Source organism: Melanotaenia boesemani, chromosome 22 (genome assembly GCF_017639745.1).
Source record: "Melanotaenia boesemani isolate fMelBoe1 chromosome 22, fMelBoe1.pri, whole genome shotgun sequence".
NCBI classification, from domain to species: Eukaryota; Metazoa; Chordata; class Actinopteri; order Atheriniformes; family Melanotaeniidae; genus Melanotaenia; species Melanotaenia boesemani.
Genome location: NC_055703.1, coordinates 7,213,631 through 7,231,855, shown reverse-complemented (window position 1 = coordinate 7,231,855; position 18,225 = coordinate 7,213,631). Strand labels below are relative to the sequence as shown.

The 18,225-nt window shown below is 37.3% G+C and overlaps 1 protein-coding gene across 2 annotated transcripts in view; it reads right to left on the bottom strand.

Moving 5' to 3' along the window:
- The window catches only part of flrt2 (fibronectin leucine rich transmembrane protein 2), a 172,926-nt gene extending 155,757 nt beyond the window's left edge, over positions 1–17,169 (bottom strand). The window contains exon 1 of one of the 2 annotated variants that reach the window (XR_006009033.1): positions 16,680–17,169. The gene's annotated coding sequence lies outside the window, so the exon portion shown is untranslated. The remainder of the gene's footprint in view (positions 1–16,679) is intronic. The other variant, XM_041975170.1, reaches the window with a different exon arrangement.
- Between the last annotated feature and the right edge of the window lie 1,056 nt (positions 17,170–18,225).

Here is an 18,225-nt window from a genome sequence, read left to right as displayed (position 1 = left end):
TCATTTCTGTGTATATTTTCTGTCTTAAGAAACTGAGGCCACAGCACAAGCAAAAAAATAAATGTTGGTCTGAAAGTACATTTTTACATAATATTAAGCAATTCAGTTCTCATTATGTCCAAACAAAAACAATCTTATGGCATTTTATGAGAAATTAAGCAAATGTATTTCAAGTTTAATACAATATTAAATTAAATAATCCAATTCAAGTCCACCTGAATCAGTGCAATAGTATTTATAAACTATAATTTCAGAAAAAGTTCACCTCCACTTAATTGCTCATTAGTATACGTGAAGTGGCAACAACGGAGAGAAAACCAGCCAACCAGACTCCGCAGGGAGGTGGGTCCGTCTGCCTCAGCTGGATAGGGGAGTACTAAAACAAAGACATCTTTCAATCTCTTATCTACTGTTAATGTCATTGTTAAGATAATAAGCTGTTCAAGTCGAATGAATTGAGTTTACTTTTTAACATTATGCTAGTTGTATCAGTAAGATTTTGTGTTAGATTATTTACCACAAAAAAGTAGAAGAAATTAATTGTATCTGCTGTGAGTTACTACATTTCCAACAAAGTTTTCTACTGACTCATCATTGTGTCTATTCTGAAGGCTACTTGTCGTTCCAATAATGCCTGCAATGCTTATGGGACAAAAAACTCCCGAAACTTGAAACAGTTTAGTTTTGTCTCCAGCCAAGTCAATAAATAGGAGCACATAACTTCTATTTTCCCTCTCCCCTTGCAGCTCCCATAGCTCCCTCCTATCCATGCGATCCAATTTCAGCCCGACGGAGGTGATTCTTCCTCGGGGCTTGTTCAGATGGAGGCCGAGGGGCCGTTTACACGCTGGAGAGAGAATGAGGGATTTCTAATGACTCTGCACTCGTAGTCTTGTAGTGGTGCCCAAGGCCTCAAGCCAAGGACTTTCTGACTTGACAAAACTACTCATCAAGCAGTCACATAACTCTAAAGTGCAGGCCGAACACGGGGGGGCCTCTTAGTCCAGGAAGCTCAGCCACGACGAGTGTTAGCAGATGGAGTCATGCTGATCAGAGGTTTCTTTTCTCATCTCCCTGAAAAAGTCTCACTTTACTGCATTTTATTTTCCTTTTTTTCACAGTAATGTTCTAATATCTTTCAAACATTTTGGACTAACACCTCCATTGTCCTTAGGGAGACTTTCAAAGGAGATGTCCCTTATTTCAGTCTACAAGGTTTTTTGTACCTTGTTAATGCAAATGTAATCCATGAATAATGAGGGCCGTGTAAGAAATATTAATGATCCGTTATAATTGAGTAGCGGTGAATCTGTCATGTGGTATTAAGTAACCTCAAAGCTTTGTAATTGTTTTTCTGAGAGGTAAAGAGAGGTGGGTGTTTTAATTATGTCGCTGTAAAACTACAGGCTTTAACGTTGACTTAAACATTTTTTATAAAAGATTTCTTATAAAAGTTTTTTTTTTCTTTTTTGTTTCTAAAAACACAAAAGCCTACTCAATTTACATTATATATGCTTAAAATGACCAAACAAGTTTTTTTTTTATTTAATCTAAATAAGTGTTAGCATTTCACTCTATTTTTGGCTTTGTCATAGATTGTTCGTTACATTAGTTTTTTAGTAGCCAGATTTTAGGTTTTTACTACTTAATTTAACACTTACATAATCAGAGCTTCAAGTTCTGGTAAATCCCTCTTGGCACTGTTACGTAAATAGATTTGATGGATATTTAATAGTTTGTTCATTGCATACAGGTGTTTAAGTTTCCAGCTGGAGTTTTTGTATAACATTTAAAGTACTTTAACCTTCATGAAAGCAGCAACATCAAGTACAGAGTTTTATTCATGAATAATCTGATCACTGTTTCCAGGAATTGTCACCACAGTTTGATTGCTAATCACAATTTTCATAACTTGTAGAGTAAAAATATACTGGAAGTTATCAAATCTGTAATGTTTCACACTGTGAAACTGGAAGATGTGCATTATCATCACCATGGCGACTTTATGCAATTTCATTATAACATTATATTCTGCACTTTGCAATGTAATAATTTAATTAACATCCTGGTCATTGTTATGCTTTTCTGGTCTTTTAAACATGTTCCTGTAAGTAATTCTTCTCTAGACCTAATATATATTAATAAAATAAATTTCTAGTTGCAGTTTTAATTAAATTTCCTATTTTTTTATTTTATATTTAAAGTTGTGTAAGAATACAAATGTATATTTCACTCTCCAAATCTTGCTTTTTAACCTGTACATATACTGTATGTTTTGTAATTATTTTTACTCACTATATTTTAATTTAGTGCAATAAAGTGACTTTTCAGTTTTTAGATAAAAATAAAAAAATATAATTTAAGCTGCTAATGATAATTATAATGAAAAAAAAAGATTATAATAATTTATGCAATTTAAATTTACTATCCAATCTAAAACAGCCAAGAAACTAATTATCATTGACTTGTTGCATCTTTCTTCAAAACACATAAACTTTGTTTTTCAGCGCAGAATAAGTGCATGAGATGGTATATGGCAACAAACACTAAAAGCTAATGGCTAACTTGACACATCACACACAATCTGGTCTTATTTGTAATAATTTTTCCAGAAGAAAAAATGTTGCCATGTTAAGAAAAGAAACTTAAAACTCATGATTATCAGGTGATCTTGATACAAATAACGCCAACTGTCTGAGTGCTTAATGACCGGATAACGGGTAATCAAGACTCAAGACCTGGGTCATGAATTCTTCATTCATGATGGCCACAGTGTTGGGAAATTTGTTCTGGAGAAATGATGAGGATGAGAAGAGATTGTGTCAAGAGGGATGGTTTCTTCAGTAAGGACCCTTCTGCGTGGGGTGTTTAAATGCTGTTTTCTTTGTTTAGACAGTGGCAACATGATGAAACCCAGCAGGGGTTCTCTCATTGGTGCTGGTTCATCATGTCTATTTAGGGTAAAAACAGGACAAAAACTATGATATATGTGGAGGCTCTGGCTGAAGCTTTATATGAGCTTTGATTAGAGAGGATGGTTTTGTTAACTCCTTTTGAGAAAAGGCTGATGGGCTTGATGTTTTTTAATCTTTTTATCTACTAAAATTGTGTCCTGGTGGGGCAGCAGCATCGAAACTGGAATAAGATCTAATAATCTGATTAAAAAGCCAGCTCTGCAGCTCTGTCTTGAGAATTTCTCTTGACTTTGTGTAGGTGGTGTGAGTAAAGTGAACGATAGGATGACCTACGCATGTACAACATTGTGAGAGCACCTTCAGGGACAGGCTGCTGCATGCAAATGTATATACTGCTGTTAGACAATACAACATATGCTGATACCAACCACAAATACATAAAGATTTGAATAAAGATTTAAATTAAATTCTTTTCTAAATTTTTCTTTTTCTTTCTTTTCTTTTTCTTAAATGTTTGTACTTTACAACTGATTCTTATCTTTTATCTGTGCATGTTGTGCTTAGCTTAAGGAGAACATTTGAAAACAATAGAGTAAATGGGCATTTCTGCTATTTTTGACAAATGACTAAACTGACATTTTATCTGGTCCTTTTAATTATTAAACTGCTGGAAAGTTCAGCACATAGTGATCATTTTAACTGTGAATGACATTGAAGTATCTTTGTATGAATGTGAAAGCCTCAGGGTGCCTGAAAAGGCCACTTTGGACGGCATACTGTATGTGATGGCATCTGTAGGCCTGAAGCAGCAGAAAAAAAAAACAAAAAACGAGAGATTAACGGAAAAGGTTAAAAGCACCATTTGTTTCCTTTAACCTGCACCAATTCTGAACTGGGTCCCACTTCCCGGCTGATTAGTGTCTTCACCACTGAAGGTGTGACTGCAAGGTCACAGACTTCATCTTTGAGGCCCTGAACGAGTGTTAGATATTAAAGAAAAAGCATAACACCTGACCCCCTTCCCCGCCATTGTCTCTGTGTTTGGTCATATTTCCTTGTCAGAGTCATGATTCCACGCTAACCTCCACTTTCTTCACCGAATCATTGTGCCAGAGACAAAATATAACACCGCAGGCATGCAGGTACATACACTTACACTGAATATCATCACAATCTGGGTCCGTCACCTCCATCAAGAATGAGGCAGCTCATCTTCTCTGGAAGGGAGTGAACACACACATACACACACCTACTCCCACACAGCTATATTTCACTTTGTCATCTGGGCATACTAAGATGTGCACGTCTTCGCTGTACTCATCCCCTGACAGTGTGGCTCCTCTGACATTTAACAAAGCAAAACAAATTCCACTGATGAGCGCGTTTTCAATACAATGAAAAAAAAAAAAGGTTTAAAGAGATACCCGGAGTCATCGGAGTGTAAACGTCCCCTGATATTAAATACAAGGAAGATGGAAGCAGCAGAACATTGCTTACTCTCTTGCTTGCTGGTGATATTTGTGGTTGTAAATGAGGCCATTTTGTTGCAAATAATGATGCAGCTTTCCACAGTTTACTGGCTAATTTAAAAGGGGACAACTCTGACGTATGGCCCAGGAGAAACAGAGTGTTTGTCTTTTTTCTCTCCTCATTTCAGCTCCGCTTTTAAAGAAATGGCCTCGCTAAACTGCTGTTACTTTAACATGTCTGGCTCCATTTACATGATTAGTCCCTGTTGTGTAATTTCTCCAATGGCTACCCTTTTTTCTCTCTCTCTCTCTTTTATTGCCACCATGTGAGAAGATGCAACTTGTTTCTGGATAGAAAATTGATTATAAATAGATAATGTGAGGGATCCATGGTAATGATGGCAGAGTGCTCTGTCCCTCAGCTATCAGCTGCACTTTCATGCTGCCCAATGCATATTCTTACACTTAGACGCTGTAAGTTTATATGCCTCCAGAGAGCATTCATTGGGGGGGGGGGGGGGGGGGGGGGGGCAGCTAATGGGAACACTGCCATCCTCCTCCTTCCTTTTAGAAAGAAGCAATTCCTTTTTTCCTCCTCTCTTTTCTCTTTCCAGAAGACTTGCAACAATAAGTAACTACTGCGATCATAAACCCAGATAGAGGGACTGGCCAACGCTAGCCGTGTAAAGACACGACGACTCACGCCTTGGATTCTTCCAAATTAAGTGTAATAAATGGCAGCAGGAAGCAATTGCGTTGCCGACGGAGTTAAAACTGAACGTGGGGACATAAGCACGTTCTCAAAGGGAACAACGCTATGCAGTCATGGCTTTGACTACTATAGGAAAATGGAAACAATTCCTGAATTTGCCTCTTTCGGATAGAAGCATTCTCTGAGCTGTAATAAATGTTTGCATGGTCGAGGGCTCGGGCCAGCAGATATGCGTCTACATTTGTCTGGTTTCTTTTTTCTTGCAAAAATAGCAAAAAATAACAGTCGACAGCAGCGTTGATGTGGAGGCAGGCAATTATGGAAGCAACAAAACAGCTTTCAGACTGATATATAGAAATGGAACTACAACACTCAAAATATGTATGAATTTACACACATGCATAGCATATATTTTTATTTCCAACTTTCCCTCTTTTGTTGCTTCAGTGGTACACAGCTGAGTAATGGTCAGCTCAGTTTGCTCTGACTGCAGGTGGCATTGGTGGCATGCATTAGTCCCCCTCTTCCCTCGCAACAGCAGAGCAAATACGAGCGCCCCAGAGATTCAAGGGGGCCCCCCGACGTAACTGGATAAAAGATGTCGGTGGTGTTGGGGGGGGCCTTGTCTGAGCCATAAGTGGAAACGCAGGCCGAATCTAATAAGAGCCCAACCCATAATCATGTAGACCGTATCAAAACAAGCACTTTCAATATGGAGCTCTTTATGCAGGTAATTTGGTCTCGGCTGTTATTTTGTTACATTCCCTCACGTTTTCTGCCCCGCGCTCTGTCTAGGTTTGCTGCGGTGTTTTTACAAGAGGAAAAACAGACATTCTCTGACCTTACAAATTGCATTCTCTTGCAATGATGTGTAGTCTGCAGAGACAGCTGATTTGAAATCAACTATGTTGTCAGTAACAATATTTTTTTTCTTTTTATTTTGATTTTCTACACAATGAAAAACAACTTGGGCTAAAAGTCCCAATAAAGGCTTGTCTAAAAAAAGATTGGCAGAACTTTGCCTCTCCGCCAAGCGTATGGGTATCAGATAACGCGGAGAGTGTTTTATTGGGTGACAGACAAATAAAGAATAGCAGAACAATGTGTGGGAAGACAGACACTGGTCTAAAAGCCTCCATTCCTCCCTGAGTCATGTTTCAGTGGGGATGCAGTGTCATTTGGACCCTAATCTCCTCCAGATGCCCTCGCAGGACATCTCCGTCCACACCACCAGCGACAAGAACCTTGAAGATTAGCAAGTATAGCTGTTCCTGCATATTTGCTCACGTATCTGCTTTGTTTAATTTCTTCTGTTCTCACCTTCAAGTCTTGATCAAAACAGTATTTTCTTCAACTCATCAGCTCTCCTTGTAAGCCTGCCTGTTCCTGCTGGATAGAAAGAACAAGGGAAATATATGCATAACCCTCTGCTGACACGCCGTCTCGTTTGATGTGGGATTCTCAAACAGATGCCCCGTCTCTCCAGCGATATTGGGGATATTAAAGTGCTGGGTGGCTTTGTTTCTCTGACTCCATAAATACAAACACACACACACACCATCATTTGAAAAAGCCTATTTTATTTCCTGCTTTTAGGAACAAGCTTCACAGCCTCTCTCTTTTATTCAAAGAATAAATAAATAAATAAATAAATAAAAATCAGTTCATGAACTTCGAGAGTATATGAAGGACAGCTGGTGCAGTCAGCACTATTTTGTAAGGTTGCAAATTGTTATTTTACACCAGGGAAGACAGATACCACTCTTTCTTTTCAAATGATAGATCCTTCATAAGATTTGTTTTAAATTTCTAGAAATTTGATTTGCTTTGAGTTAGATGAAAAGAATACCTTAGAAAAACAGAAATGCTAACAGTTAGCTTGGCCTTTTTAAAGGCAACAAGACTAGCTAGCACCAGAAGGGCTAACCACTTAACGTTTTATATCTTATTTATTGTTTCTTTTAATATATTATATTGTCATATTATATTTATTTTCACAAACCTGAAGCATAATCTTATAATAAAATAATTAAGAAATATAATTGTAGTTATTTACAATTACTATAACTTACTATAAATTACTGTTGACTGAGCAAACAAGAAAGAATATTTTATTCAGACAGTTTTTTTAGCTAGATAGAAGGGCATAATATCATAATGATTAGAAATAGCTAACAAGCTATATTTGTCCTAGATGTTTTGCTGCTACATTGGGACCCAAACCGTGGTATTATAAGCTATTTAAAATAACTTGTTTTACATATATTTCTATGTAGTAAATAAGAAAAAAAAACTTTGGGGTATGTAATTGTTTAGACAGCTAGAAAATGTTTGTGCTAAGTTACAGATACATCTAAAGCAAATAGCTTTGTGGTAGCTCTTTCCTTTTCCAGGACACACACACACACACACATATATATATATATATATATTTATATATTTATATATATATATATATATGCATATTATTCATATATCTTTTAAGTTGGTTTTAGCTCAGGAAAGCACTTTTGATTGCACCTATTGAAAAGTATAAAATAAAGCTAATGACACTTTGTTTCACATTTTCTATGTTTTACTCAAGTTTTGGTAATAATAAATGTTAATTTTAAAAAATGGCATTTTACTGCATGTTGACTACTATTTTCAGCTTTTTAAAAACTTGGATCCTTTGTTTATGTAGACTTTATAAAGTATGCATAAACTTAACAGGGAAAAAGATTGTAATAGTAAAAAGTTTACTAATTCTGAATATTCCAAACATAAAAACTCGTTAATAACATTTACTCACAGCTATTGTTCACAAGTATAAGAAATAATTAAATAAAATACTTAAGTTGACTGTAAATTTAAAGGGGTTTTACCATCGGAGAACAATATCAGTCTGTTCTTGTAAAACAAAACTGTAAATAGGCAGATAAAATTTACAAGCCAGCTACATCTCTGGAATGGAGTCAACCTAGTAAACGCTGAATAGCAGAAGAAGAGATGAGCGCGACTGGAATTATCTAGGCCACTCAAAGGGATGTGTGGTCAGGGACGGACGGGGCGGCGCTCGCTCTGGGCCAGGTCTGTTGTGAAGGTCATGTGAAAGTGGAATGTGGCTGAGCTGGATCCATGCCAGAGGTTGTGTTCAGTCAAGAAAGCTTATATGTATTTCTTTTTTTAAACAAAGTGAAAACTGTGTGCCACTTGGGAAAGATTATTTCTCCTTGTTTCAATAATGTCCAGGTTGTTTGAATAATTGGGTTACTAAAGTATGGGATGCTATCTTGCCAAAGGACAAATCTAATTGTTTTCTTTTGTCGGACAATGTATTATTTCAACTCACTTCAAGTGACTTAATGAGAAACTGAGCTTTCACATGCTGCATAACCGGCCCAACAATTACCTGACAATTACTGTTAAGCTTTGGAGATACAGGGGAATGCATCACTCAGCATAAAGCTGACGGCATGTGCTAACTCAGCGAGATACGTGCAAAATCAGAAAATAATGAGAGTGCTAGAAGTGAAGTGTGTGTGTACTACATTAAGACACATAATAAACAAGAAGGTGAAAGATGCATATGGACTATAAAGAACAATTTATATTGATAAGCATAAGAATAGACAAACAAGGGAGTTAGTCTGGTTTAGTTTCCTCAAGACTCTTAAATGAATCACCAAACAGTTGCTAATATTGTGATATAGGTCAACAAAATAACAAAGAGCAACAACAGGACAGGCAGAGTTACTTAATGTCTACATGTTTGGTTTGGATGAATTGCCTGTATTGTGTCAACTACACCATTGTTTCCACCCGCATCGCTGACTCACAATCTAAGGTGTTGCAAGAGGACAACAGGACATGATGTCATGTTGAGCGATAAAAGGAAGACTGAAAGCACCTTGAAGAAAGAGGACACCTTGTAGTGTGACGTTACAATGCCTTTATCAAGAAAGAACTGTGTACAATTCACACTGTAGTAGGTGGTTTGAAATTTGATTCAAATCAAATTTTAATGAGTTATCCCAAAGCCACTCAAATCAGATTTAGAGTCGTCTCAAACGTCACCAACAGCATGTAACACAGAACACATGATGTTGAATTCAACTGACTCCAACTTGTAATTGTAGAAATACTTGGATTTTTCTGAGGTAAAAATATGAATATACCCCACAGCTGAGTTTCCAGAATATAAACTGTTGTAGAATCACTTAAAAAACCACATCTGATTTCAGACAAAGATGGATCTGCAATATAAGCTACTTCCATTTTGGCCCCATTTCACCTCATGACACAGGGCAGATGTGCTTGTACCAGATGTCATCATATATTCATTACTTATAAAGAATCTCTATGTAGAAATCTTTAAGTATAAATCTTAACTTTACTCAGAAGACAGATATGCAGACGGATTGACACGTTCATCCATCTCCTGCAATGTTTATGTGTGTTATTTGGTCTGTTTTCGGGGGCCTTGCAGATCAGTTGCTTGATGCAGCAAATGCAGCAATACCACCGGAAACTGTGGGGGCAGTGTTGAGCTGTATAGTAGAGGAAGAGGAACAGGAAGAAGAAGAAGCAGAAGAAGAAGGCGACAATGAGGGCAACTATTGTAAAGATGCTGGGAGTTTTAGAAGAAAGGCTGTATGAGTGTGTTGGGCAGTTGCAAACATCTTTAGTGAACTGAAGTGAACTCTGAGCTCAGCAGTGCCCACTAGTGGATGAATTAACCTAAAACATAATGTTTTTATTTAGGCCCTGTCTGCACTAATATGGATTTTTAGCAAAATATACACTTTACTTTGCACCTTCACCTCTTTTCCAGATGTAAATGTTGTCTTTTTTAAAATAACAATAACAGTAAATTTTTTATTTTCATAAAATGCTTAAAGAAGACTTTTCTTTTCTTTATGTAAAAACTTTTTTTTTTTTGTTAAAGCCTACTTGTCTAGTTTGTACAGAGGTACTTCATGTTTGCTTTGGAAAAAAAACTGGTTTGCTCTTTTTTCTGAATTTATGAGAGAATTTTCTTTAATTACACTTGCAAATTGTGCAAATTCTGTGCACATGGAGGCATCTGCAGTACCAGCAACTGCTGCTTCAGGCTGCAGTATCAATTCCCTAATTTCTCCTTTTATTTATTCATTTTTTGTTTTATAAGATTGTCCAGCTATTTCGGAAAAACAGTTTTCATTGTTAGTATTATTACCACAGTATGCTGTCATTAATCTGCGTTAGTCTTTTAGCTGCACTCTATTTGTTGACCATATACTGTAAAATGTTAGATAAATTTAACAATGGAAGAAAAATAGAAAATGTAGCTATAGTTTTTCTCTGATTTGAAACAAAGCTTGAATTGAAACAGAGTCTTCTTTTTAAAAACAAATGGGGAAATGCCTGTTTTTTTTTTTTACAAACTGTAACTTAGTTGAAGCTGATGATGTTAAATTAAAACTTTGGACCAATTTTATTTTATTTTTTTATTTTAATTGTGTACTGCATTACAGTTGATGTCATATTAAATCAAGCCCTTCCAGAAAAGCAATATTAAATACAGAAACTCAAATACATGAAATGTTCCCCCTAACACTACTGTTGAGCATAAACGTGGAAAAACTGGCTTGTCTCTGATAAATACCCGCACCACCACCATCGCTTTGGCGTGAAAGTATGAGAAGATTCTTCATGTAATCTGCAGCTTCTTTTCTTTTTCTCTTTTTCTCTTTTTTTTTTTTTTTTGGTTTCATTGTAGAAAAATGCTCCGTAACTAACAGAAATTAATGCTCATGTCGTTGCAATGCTTGAGCACCACACGAAATATTAGAATTTTACTTCTGAAGATCAGCTTTGAGACAAGTTCACTTTTTTTTTTTCTTTTATCAGGTGTGAACATAAAAAGTAAGATAAGTGGCAAAGATAGGGGTGAAGGAGGTTGACTGAGTCCAGGATGTGTCAGCGGCTTGAAGCCTGTTAAAAGTTTAGTGTGGTTGAAGCAGAAAATCGAGAAGTGGGGTTTTGTGTTGTGTGCTGTATGCCTGCTGGCAGCCCTTCTGGCTCAGATTCACAAATGCTTCTTTGGCCACTTTCAGATAGCTCCAAAGCAAACAGTAATGGTTCTGCTTACTGAGCGTAAAACATATGTGTCAGCCTACTCAGGCACAGACAGCAATGTTCTCACAAAATAGCAAGAACGTGTCGTGACCTTTCAAATTAGTTGATGAAGGAGCTGTTTCACACCAATAAATGGTACCAGCAAAAACCACCTGATTACTATGGTAGTGCTTTTTGAGGGTCACAAAAAAGGTCTTCTGTCACATCAAACATCAGCAGTAATGCAGTGGAAAATATAAAGTCAATTAGAAAGCTCCAAAGCTAAACTGATCAGGTTGTACCACGTTCAGAAGAATTTGTTTTTAAATTAATAAATAAATAGAACAGCTTACGTTAGTTTTGCTATTGCAGCAAACATGTAAATGCTACATATACATATACTATAAAAAAAACATTAATCATACGTTATAATCTTGATAATAGGATTTTTCTAGTATATCTAGTATATTTTTTTGAAAAAGGATAGAAGTAATGTCAGAAAAATGTAAGGCGTAACAAACAAACCTTGAAAACCAAAGTCTGACACAACATCTGACAGATTCAACTGATTAGTGGTAGGATAAAGCTGGGAGCCACTACACATGCAATCAGATGGAGCAACATGGACAATCAGTGGCTAAGAAAATAGTGTTGCAAAAGCAACATGGGGTAGAAATCATTACACTCACTGACCACTTTACAAAGTACACCTGCTCAATTGCTTCATAACACAAATAGGTAATCAGCCAAACACATGGCAGCAAGTCAGTGCATTTAGTCACGTCGACACGGTCAAGATGACTTAGACTTAGCAAAAACTTCCAACCAAGCTATGCAGAATAGCATCTCTGAACACACAACCCTTCTAACCTTGAAGCAGATGGGATATAGGGGCATAAAACCACACACGGTACCATTCCTACAATTCACACAGGCTCACCAAAACTGGAAGAAGGAAAAAAAAAAAAAAAGTCTGATGAGTCTCCATTCAGCTCCACATTCAGATGGTAAGGTCAGAACATGGTGGAAGCATCATGAAAGCATAGATTCATCCTGCTTTGTATCAAAGTTCAGGTTGGTGGTGTAATGATGTTCGTTATGTTTTTTCTGGCACACTTTGGACCCCTTAACACCAACTAAGAGTCATCAAGGGAGCATTCACACCAGGATAGTCCAGGGGGCTGTTCAATTGGACAGGGACATTTCACTCAAGCCAACTAAACTGCCTCTATAACGTCACACAGTTACAACTGCTTGCGCGGAGCAATATTCCCCAAAATGACCACTGACCATGAAGAAAAAAGCAGTAAGGAGAAGAAAATCCAGATCATTGATTGGCCAGGCCCAAAACCGGCTCGTTCACTGCAAGTAAACAATGCAGCAGTACTTTATGCAGTCATGAGGACCGGGGTTTGTTTAAAGCAGAACGCAGTGACAGTATGAATCTGTCCTAAAACACCACGCCCACCTGAGTGTTGCTGCTGATCAGTTCTATGTGTTATGACCACATCTTCTGATGGCTACTTCCAGCAGGATAATGCACCATGTCAAAGCTCAGATCATCTTCTAAAGTTTGCTTAAACATGACAATGACTTCACTGAACTCCAGCGGCCTCCACAGTCACCAGATCACAATCAAACCAAAAAAATAAAATAAAATATTTGTAGATATAAGGTAGTTTTGATGGTAAAAGGGAATCCAATCCAATACTAACAAGCTGGACCACATAAAGTGGCCAGTGACTGTATATCCTTCAAACTGGGAGTGCTCTCACTGTTTTCTACCACAGGCGAGACGATGATTACTCATAAGTATTACACACAGCCTTACTTAAAAAGAATAAAAAAGAGATAAAGAAAATCCCTTTAAGCAAATAGCTGCTTTGGTATTTCATGTGCTTTCTTAAATATCACAAACAAGAAAGGCCTGTTAATGGACTGTCTTTATGACAAAATTGTTTGACTTTTAGAAAAGTATTAGCAAGCTTTTTAAAGATGCCAGTAAATGTTGTGTTTCATTTGAAAAGACTGTTACCTTTGACGCTCTGACTAATTTACTGCAATATAGTGAATGTCTGTGTACCGTGTATGAAGAAAAATGTTTTCAAATGTTGGCTGTAAGCCAAACTAATGTGATGTTTTCCTTATTTATTCAGTTCTGGTCATATTTTTGAGGTCAAGGTTGGAATCTGAAGTGAGTTTTTATTCTTTTTTTTAATCTTTGCTATGCTACTCTGTCACTCTGAATGACAGGTTCCACACAAACGAGGCAGCAATGGCCACAAGCGGGAGATTATGAACGTTTGATGAAAATGGCTGTTGGTTTGATCTGTCATACTCGAAGTTGACTAGCTGGGGTTCGACCTCTACACACATGTGAGGACACAATTGCACTTTAATGTTTTTAACATTGGTCTTCGTGTTATTATAATATCTCAGCAACTGACTCTAATCTAACTATCTGAGAACGCTCCACATATCCAGGTATTATCTTTGGAAAATATACATTCGCAAAATTCTTTCTGAACTGTTGAGTTTTGTTTATTTTAAAGGAGGCAGAAGGAATTTGAGCCCAGCTGGCAGGATAGAGACTAACTTGCTCAAGTATATATAGAATGCTTTTTACAGACACTTAACTCCAATTAACCCTCATTCTCGTATTTGCCTATAATCACATTATCCTGCGGTATTTGACTCTGTTTTTGTGTTCTACTGCTACATGACCAGAGAAGAGTGAGACAGTGGAAGAACAAGCTTCTCCTTGTGCTGGATATCCCAGTTGGCCTGAAAGGTATGTTATGGTCTCCTCTCTATGTTTCTCTTTCCTCACACTCAGATCTCTTTCTTTGCTCTCCTCCTTGCCCTCTCCATTTGCTCCCTTGCTGCATATCTGAGTTCTGCCCTCGGGCTATGTCCAGCACCAGACAACGCCTGATTCATGCTTTTAGTTGGCTGCTGTTGTCTCTTGACTATATTACAACAGGTTTGGGCTTCAGAAAGTATTCATTTTTAGTTAAATCAAGTTTATTGTAAATGTGGCTGCATGAGAAAATTATTTGAGAAAGCTGTTTTTCATTCCTAAAATTTCCAGCTCATTTCTGAAACTCAAAACACTGTGTGTTTCCTCTGAGTCAAAATAATGTCAAATGGTTTTACTTAAATGCCTTAAAATGGAGAATGTTGAAACAGAGGCTTGAATATGTGCCTCCTTCTTCCCCCTTTGTCATATAAAAACACTTTCCAGCTGTTGAATGTCTTCACTCATGTAGTAAAATATAAAATGATTTCAGACTAACCTCTTGTCCCCTAAAGTGATTACGGGTGTACGAACTTACTTTTGGCACTTAAACCCTTAAGCCTCAAAAGGCTGCCTGTTGAGCTGTCACCTCGCTCTGACACATATGTAACCATTTTTCTTTTCTTTTTTTCTTTTTTCTTTTTTCTTTTTTAGAACTGACAAGTGAACGACGATGCATGGATTTTAGAGAAGGACTGTCCAGGTTGTATCTGCCTCTCGCCTGCTAATTGCTGAAATAGGCTTCCCCACAACCCTGAGTTGGATGAAGTGGTATAGATAATGAATGAATGAATAAACTTAGAGTAGAAATTTGTTACTTTAGTTTGAGAATAATATACTATATTAAAGAAATACTCTACTGTTTTTATTTCCAAGCTATGGCTACCAGATAATAGGAAATTATATGACAGGTTATGTTTTAAATGTCCAATATTTAACTGAAAACACATGTAATTTGCAATATCATAATCAGTTAATTTTTCTTAAACATTTCTATATCACTTTTGCTACTTTTCAAACAAAGTATTCTTGATGTTTTAAAAAATCTTTCTAGAGTGATTAAATAGAATAAATATGTATAAAATCAATGTTAGCTATGAGTATGAAAGCAGCAAGGAGAGAGCAGAAGTAGCAAAGCACTAAAGTAGCACAGAAATATACAGTTAATTTTCCTTACAATATTCAGACACTTTTAAAAAACAGTTTCAAGAAAGCCAGCATCATTTAAAATACAGTTTAGTACATCAGCTTCTAGTCTAGATTAGTCTACAATAAGGATTAGCTGTTAAAAGAAGAAACAAGAAAGTTATGCTAAACAGCTTGAATAGCATGGAAAACATGGCTGAACTCAGTAAAATAACTTGTAAAAACATTGGTAACTTCTTGAAATACACATGAAACACCTGTATGTTAAATTAAAAATGAATTAAAAAGCCTTTACATAAAACATACAATGATATTAGCTTATCTGATTTGAGGAGGTCAGAAAAGGTCAGATCTAAAATGTGATTTTATCACCTTGGACTTGTTTGCTGTTCAGTTGCTATTATTAAACTATTATGGATCATTCCAGAAATTAATGTTATGAGGGAACAAAAACAAAAACAAACAAACGAAAAAGAAAAACTACAGCAGATATTCAGGCAACTGCTGTACATTAACTGCAAATGTATTCAGAAAATTAAATGTCGGAGGTTATACGTTGATGGAGAAGTGTGCGGTGCTGTTCTCTGTATGCTGTAATGTTACCCATTAATCACAACCATTTGCAGTCATGGTCGTGGATTTGCCGTGCACGAGGTGTTAAGCGAAAGCCGTAAATAAAACAACTTTGTAAATTGAGTGCATTCAGGGCAGCTTTTTTTTTTGCAACAAAGCTTTTGATCATAGAGATGTCATTATTTTCCAAGAAGCTCGGTGTTTACCTGACAGGCAGTGGAGGACATCGCACCAAATTAAATAGTAGCACATCTGTAAAGGATGGAGATAAATGGTCCTGTTTCGCCTCAGATTAAAAATAGGTATTTCTAATGGCTTTCTACTCAGAAAGGAAGAGCCAGCGGCAGATTTCATATTGTGAACTGTCCCTGAGACTGTTTTGAATTTTTATAACGACCCAAGAGAGAGCTGAGAGTGCTCTCTTTTATCGTGCTTTTAAAAAAATTATAATAATAATATGTACCCAACCTTTTATTTATTGTCTCCTGTAGGCCAACAATTAAAGTTATCAACACTATTTAAAACTCTGCTTTAGAGGGATTTTGTTGCCCCAGAGGTTGACAAGACAAGCACAAGGTCAGGGAGAGACATGGTGAACAGGCAGCGAACTAGAAAGAAACATGGCAGTGATGAATAATGCATGGATGAAAGGTTTATCCAATGGCATTCCTAAAACTTTAAAAGTTCATCTTTTAACCGAGGATGCTCTTGGCTAAAAAGCAGCTTTCTGACTTGCAGGCAGCCATCCTCCAGACTCAGCGTGAGAGGAACACTGATTGTGAGTAATTATGTTTGCAGTGATTACTTATCTTAATGGTACTTATCACAATATGAGACATGAATCACAATGATTTTAAGATCTGACATTTCAGAAGACTTTCAGGAACAGATAGGTCCCCCACCCCTCCTAAACTATTTGTACTTCTTAACAAAGACATATAGTCACTGACACACATATAAAAGCAGACAATTTAAAGAGGGACACTTACCATCTTTAAACACTTGGTGGTCATGGCAGGGTCAGAAAAGAACAGAGGCGCTGAGAGAGCGAAGAGCATGACCTCCCGGCATTACACTCACATCCCAGCCCGGCTCCCAGATACGAGGACGAGACCGACGGGGCTTGTTAACTTAAAAGCACGGATGGAGGGCGGCGGGCTTGCTGTCGTGTGTCAAGAGGAAGCTGCAGGCACAAGTCGGTCAGGCCGTGAAGGAGCAGTGCGAGGAGAAAAACGAGACCGACAAAAGCAGAGAGATTCAAAAAACGCTAGCAATTTCTTCTTCCTCTTAACTCCTCGCTTTTCTCTGGTGTAACTTAACCCCCCCGAGGAGCCCTGGCAAGCAGACAGACAGAACCAGTTCCAGACCTGTCTTACTCCAACGACTGCCTCCCCCCTTCTCTCTCAGTTTTCTCTGTTTTTTGGTATCATTTAACTCTTGATTCCGTGTCCCAGGCGATGAGCTCACCACAGGCTCAGGTTTCAGCTTCTTTGCTGGAATGTGAGGGCAGCCGCTCACAGAGGCAGAGGTGCTGAGGAGGTCAAAGGCTACCAGGGTAGTTTGGAGGGACGGAGACGACATGGGTATCTGTCATCTGGGGGAGTACCATCTGAGGGGCCTGGAGTGTCGAGAACAAAACAGGAGTTACAGGGGTCATGGGTTACGGATGTTGCAGGGCAAAGCAACATCTGACAGCTCTTGGGGCGATAGATTAGAAGACACGGAGAACATTTACACGCTCAAATATGCACAAACATGGACAACTACCTCTAAGTTCCAGATTTACTGCTCTCTTAAAGAGTGGGGTGTTTTCCTCAGGGAGAGAAGCTTTTTTCCTCATTTTGTTGAGCTGCTGTTTCCACAAATTTAGCTAACTTGGGTCATAAATAAGATTTCAAAACTTTTATGAACATAAAGTGACTATAGTGTGGATTATGACATAACATTTTATTGTCATTAGGTTAATGCCTTTGAAAAGTAAAACTCTAGAAATGAAGAGGAAGAAAGGTGAAGTATGTCTGTCAGCTAATAAGCCAATAAGTTTAAAGACTAACAAAAGAGCAGGTTAGGATATTAAGAATTTCCATAGTGGTGTAGACACTAATATACAAACCAGGGGTGTAGAGCATAGATCCAAATGGAAATGAAAAATCCCATGTTTTTATATTATATTATATTATATTATATTATATTATATTATATTTAGGGGTGGGACTTTAATGCATTAATTAATTAGTCACAAAAAAAAAAACGCATTTAATCACAGTTTGAATTCTGAACGAACGTGGAACGTTTATAAGTGCACACACAGTTGCCAATACACCAATTAAACTGGTGTACACGTTAAATCTTGGCTAACAACTTTGTGACTTTGACGCTACATTTAGTGACTTTTTAGACCCCTCTAGCAACTCTGTTTCAAATAAGTGACTAGTGCGAAATCTGGCAACTGTTTCTTGTGATACTGGAGACTTTTAGAGACTGACGTGAAAGAACGTTAACTCTTTTCAGTGAGCAACAGTGCTGACTCAGGCT